This window comes from Microtus oregoni, unplaced genomic scaffold (assembly GCF_018167655.1).
Source record: "Microtus oregoni isolate MIOR12 unplaced genomic scaffold, Mior012 000020F_ref0000438, whole genome shotgun sequence".
Classification (NCBI taxonomy): domain Eukaryota; kingdom Metazoa; phylum Chordata; class Mammalia; order Rodentia; family Cricetidae; genus Microtus; species Microtus oregoni.
This window is the reverse complement of record NW_024543079.1, coordinates 37,669,152-37,674,741: the sequence shown is the minus strand read 5'-3', so window position 1 is coordinate 37,674,741 and position 5,590 is coordinate 37,669,152. Positions and strand designations below refer to the sequence as shown.

The following is a 5,590-nucleotide window of genomic DNA, read 5'->3' as shown; positions in this document are numbered from 1 at the left end:
TGATCATAACTAACACTCGCATTTCAATAATAACTTTAAATACCACTGGCCTGGATTCTCCAATCAAAAGGCCAAGACTGACTAAATGGATCAAGAAAGGAAAACTATCTATTGTCAAAAAGAAACATGTCTTTGTTTTAAAGTTAGCCACTGCCTTAGAGTAAAAGGATGGATCTCTGTGAGTTCAAGGCCAGCCTGGTCTACAGAGTGAGTTCCAGGACAGCCAGGATTGTTTCACAGAGAAACCCTGTCTCGAAGAAAGAAAGAAGGAGAGAAAGAAAGAAAGAAAGAGGGAGGGAAAAGGGAAAAATATCCATGCTCATGGATTGATAAGAATAACATAAAAACAGGCAACTTAGCAAAAATTAGTTAAGGATTCAGTGAGATCCCAATCAAAATCCATAACTCATCCCTCACAGAACTATCCTCAAGTTTATTTGGAACCACAAAACACCACAGATAACTAAAACTATCCTGAGGACAAGAACAGAGCTGGAGGTGTTACCATTCCAGACCTGAAGGTGCATTAAGGAGCTGCAGTAAGAAAAGCAATACGGTAGTGGTGAAAAGACGGCTGTGTAGACCAATGGGGCAGCCTCAAAGAACCAGACAGAAGTCCATGTAACTTCAGCCACTTAATGTTTGATCAGGATGCCAAAAACACAAGCTGGTGGAAATAAACACCATCAACAAATGGTGCTGGGAAAACTGGATGTCCACAAACAGGAGAGTGAAATTACCCTGTATGAAAACCAACTCCAAATGGATCAAAGACCGAAACTTAAAACCTGAAACCCCGAAACTGCTAGAAGAAAACATAGACAGAGCCATACAGGATAAAGGTGTGGGAAAAGGACTTCTGAACAGGACTCCATTTGCCCAAGGATTAAGGCCAACAATTTATAAGGGAGACTTCATAAAACTAAAAAGCTTCCTCAAAGCTAAAGAAGCAATCAGCTGAGCAGAGAGGAAACCCACAGAATGGGAGAGAATCGTAGCCAGCTGTACTTCTGACAGAGGATTAATATCCAGAACATACAAAGAACTCAAAAAAACCCCAAAGAATTAGAAAAAAAATATGACTCGTTCAAAAAATGGGTATGAGATCTGAACAAGAGTTCTCAAAAAAAAAAAAAAAAGATAGCTAAGGAATATCTCCAAAAAAAAAAAATGTTTGTCATTTCTAGCAATTAGGGCAATGCAAATCAAAACAAGTTTGAGATTTTATCTTAAGCCAGTGAGAATGGCAAAGATCAACAAAACAACCAGCAAAAAACGCTGGAAGCCGTGCGGTGGGGGGGGGGGGGGGGGGGATAACTGCAACTGTGGGGAGAAGTGGGAAGAATTCTCAGAGAGCTAAAAATAAACCTGCCATATGACACAGCTATGCTCTCCTTGGCATACGACCAAAGTACTTCACACCCTACTGCACCCACACTTGCTCGGCTATGTCCACTGTTGCTCTGCTCACAATAGCTAAGAAATGGAGGCAAACAAAATGCCCCACAGCCTCCAGATTGATAAGGAAATGTGGTACATAATTACTATGGAGTATTATTCAGCTGTAAAGAAAACTAAAACAAAGAACTTGGCAGATAAATGGATGGATCTAGAAAAGGTCATATTGAGTGAGGTAACCCAGACCCAGACAGACAAACATCACGTGTTCTCTCTCATTGGAGGCTCCTAGCTCCAAATCCTCGAGTACATATCTCAGAGTAACCGCAGAAAGCATGTAAATAAAAAGAGGCCATTCCTTCAGTAAAGGGAGCCATTCCCAGAGTAAAGGGGTTGGGAAACAATATAGAGGGAAGTAGCAGGGCACAGAGATCTGTTCAGATTGACAGGGAAAGGGGGCTCTTTAGCTAGAGGGGAAGGGGGTAAATACAGCAGAAAGCAGGAGGAGGGTAAAGGGGAATAACAAGATACAGTGGGGAAAGGGTAGACCCTTTAGTGAGGGAGGAGGGTAAATTAACAATAAGGATGTCAGGAAAGATAATAAGAAATCGTATTATTAGCTATTTATCTCAACAAGACACTGTAGATGCATGATTATATAAATATATAGTTCAAATAAGCTTTTCTCATCTGGCCTGGCAATGCTCCCTCGAAGAATCAAAGACTTTTTCTAAGTAAATCCCCAGTAGCAGACAGAGAAGCCCTTATCCAGGTTCTCCAGAGGATTCCCAAAACATACAGCCTATTGCTGTTGACCTTTCATCCTCCAGAGGCAGAAGGTAAGCCCCTATTGCTGAAGCCACCGCGCACTTCAGAAACAGAATCTAGAGGCCTCTGAGCAGGAACTGAGCCAGATGCTCCTCCCTGAAGACTAGTTTTCATGGTATAAGAAGATACCAGGCAAGCTTTCGAAGGAGAGAAGCAACCAACAGCCCTACCCAGCCATGACAGCTGTGAACAACAATGACCAACACGGCAGAATAACCCTGGCGGTGCAATGGTGACATGAATATCTTGGTGGTAACCAACGATCCTCTCAATGGACTTAAGATGTGCTCAGCAAGAGTGAAACCATTCATGGTACTGGGAACCTAGCCAACTACTTAGGGTTAATGAAGTCATGGCTCTTGGAAGAGAGCCTACTTTTCTAAGCCAGCATAATCCACAACGACAATCTAAACATTTGCCTTATAACCACCACAGATAAGTATATTCCTCAGCCCTCTTCAAGGAAATTTATCTTTGCCGCAGATGGAAGATACGATAGACATCCACAACCAATCAAAATGTAACGTTGTGGAACACAACCCCAATGGATACATCTGCAAAACACTCCTGCATCTAAGGCTCAGGGAACATTACAGAAAGATGGTAAGAGCCAGAGGACCAGGCAGTTTGCTCTGAGATTGTGTCTCCTAGCAATATCAGAAGTTACAACCATAAAAATCTCACCAATGTGACTGCCTAAACACGAGTTGAACAAGAATGACATGAACAGACACGCCAAAGTGGATGAGGGAAGGCCCTGCGGCCTCAGCCTTACACTAAGAACTGCGTGTTATTAAGCAATAACAGAAATAGTCTTGTCAGGAAAGAGCACATCTAGTTCCAAATAGTCAGCCCTGAGAACATCCATACAAGCAGCACTGCACAGACTACACAGGTCATATTTAGGAATGTATCTGTGCATACATACATAAATATACATACAACAGTTAATGGAAAAAAGAGGCCGTGATTTTGAAGGGGGGTGTGGAAGGATCTCTGGGAGGGTTTAAAGGGAAGAGAGAAGTGGATATAATTTTGCTAAAACCTCAAAAATAAAAGAAAGAACTCAATAATACTAAAATTGCCCTGTTGTGTTGGCAGCTGGAGAGAAAGCTAAGCAGTGGCAGAGACTGCAGCTTTGGGGCAAGGGTGACTGCAGACTATGACCTCAGCACTGGGCTGGGCCAACTGCATAGATAGCAGTGGCTGTGGAGACCAGAGCCGAGCCCTGGAGCAGACCCATTTAGCTGAGGGAGCCCCTGGACCTCGCCTCGGTGCTGGAGCTGTGACTCAACACAGCCACAGACCCACACACAGTGGAGCAGGAGTGTTCAGCTATCCAGAATTTCTGCGAGTGTTTTAACAATAACCCCAATGGCCTGGCATATACACCCCAGCTAGTGGTCCAAAGATCCAGTCTTCACAAGAGAAGGAAGCCCCTTACTCCCTGACCATGCTGGAAATGTGCAGGCACCGCTTCCGGGGTGGGGGGAAGTGGAAGGGGAATGATCCACATCGAGGTGGCCAAGTTCCACTTCCTGAACAAGCTGATCAAAGTATTATCCCCAAAGTACCTAGGGGCATGGGTAATCGAGAAGGTTAAAGGAAAAGTTACTGGATTTCTCTTCAGCTGGATGGTCTGGTTTCCAGAAGACATCAAGATCCGAGATGCTCATCAAACGCTGAAGAAGCAAGGAATAACACAGCAAGATCCTAAGCCACCGATGGATAAAATCTTGCCCTCACCTTCTTCCTGGCCAAAGAGCTCCATCTTTGATGCTGACGAGGAAATGTCAAAGTCTCTGCCAAGACTTCTCAAGAGCAAACACCCCGAGGACCTTCCGACTGCAAACCGGCTGATAGAGAATTTGGTCAAGGAGGAACAAGGAAAGTCTGAGACGGTTTTCAAGTGAGTCAGTGCGGTGGGGGAAGTACAGAACCACATGAAGATGCTGTGGGAGATGCTGAGCTTGTACCACAGGCCAGGCGCAGCCCTGCCTGACCACGAGGTCCTGCATGCAAGTTGTTTATGAAAGATGCGAGAAGCTCTGGTGGACCCTGTTCCAGCTAGCAAGCGACACGGCCGATGGTAAGGATGCACTGGTGGAGATTCTTCAAGCAAATGGCCTGCTCATCCAGGGGCTTCTGGCTGTACAAACAGATGGCAGAGGGATGAGTCAATGTGGTTGAAGGGTGAGTCAACCTTGCGGAGGGAGACATTCCTGTCCCCAGAGTCTCTCTGAATCAAATAGCCTACAGGAAGAGCTGCCCCCTCGTTGACCTACAAGCTCCAGTTTTACTTCATCAGGACCTGGCACCCATAGAGATCAGTGATACAATGGTACCGCTGGGAACAAGGTTGTGATTCCAAGTTGCTGTAAAGACAAGCAGGTGGCTGCCCTTACACTCCTGGGGGTTGGAGTCCAGAGCCTTTCTGCCTGCAGGAGTGTTGCTGGATCTCTTCTCACCACAACCATCTCCAGGACCACTGAATTATGTTCTCCAAAAAGAGCATCCCCAAAGAAGTACCATCAGATACCAAGTCCTCTTCAGGTTGTCCCTGGGAGGCTGGACCATTGGCTTCTTCCCCAGCCTCACAGAATATACCTCTGGCTCAAGTGTACATCCCACTGGAGTCTGTGAAGCCCAGCAGCCTGCCACCCAGCATCGTGTGTGACCGGAATGGCTTCAGAATTCTGCTGCACTTTCCCCAGACTGGGGCCCCTGGCCACCCAGATGTGCAGGTGCTGCTGTTGGCCATGATGAGCACTGCCACCCAGCTTGTCTGGGACAATATGATTCAGGTGACTGTCACCAAGTCAATGCGAGTGAAGCTGCAGCCAGCATCCAGCTCCAAGCTCCCTGCATTTAGTCCTTTGATGCCTACAGTCAAGGTATCTCAGATGCTGCTGTTTGACAACCCACACCAAGACCCTATCTGGTTGCAGTATAAGCTTTCAACCAGGGCGGACAGCCACTCAAAGCAGGAGAAGCAAAAGACTTCCTAGCTTGGCTGGCTATCTTGAGCACTGCCAAGACTTCTCAACTAAGACTCTTCAGTCAAACTTAGGCCAGCGTTCCTTTCACTGACTGGTAGGACTTGTTGTAACATAGTTCAAACTGCCAAGTGTTCTTTCCTGACATCATGCCTTGATTGCTGATCTATGTCTGTAGATCATTGGGATAAGGGCAGTGTGGGAGATGCTGACAACTTTTGAGATCATCTCTGCTGTGCTTATATCTGCTTCTGCATATTGGTTTTTACTGTTGTTCCTACCTGAGGTTGGAGTTTTATAAGCCAAAAAATTTCCCATGTGTTGCTATCTTTTCCTTTGTCTACTCTGTGCCTTGTCAGCCTTGGGAA

The 5,590-nt window shown here is 45.7% G+C and overlaps 1 pseudogene; it reads left to right on the top strand.

Annotated features, from left to right (window-relative positions):
• Nucleotides 1–3,388: 3,388 nt before the first annotated feature.
• On the top strand, nt 3,389–5,296 carry LOC121460053 (annotated as a pseudogene).
• The last annotated feature ends 294 nt before the right edge of the window (nt 5,297–5,590 follow it).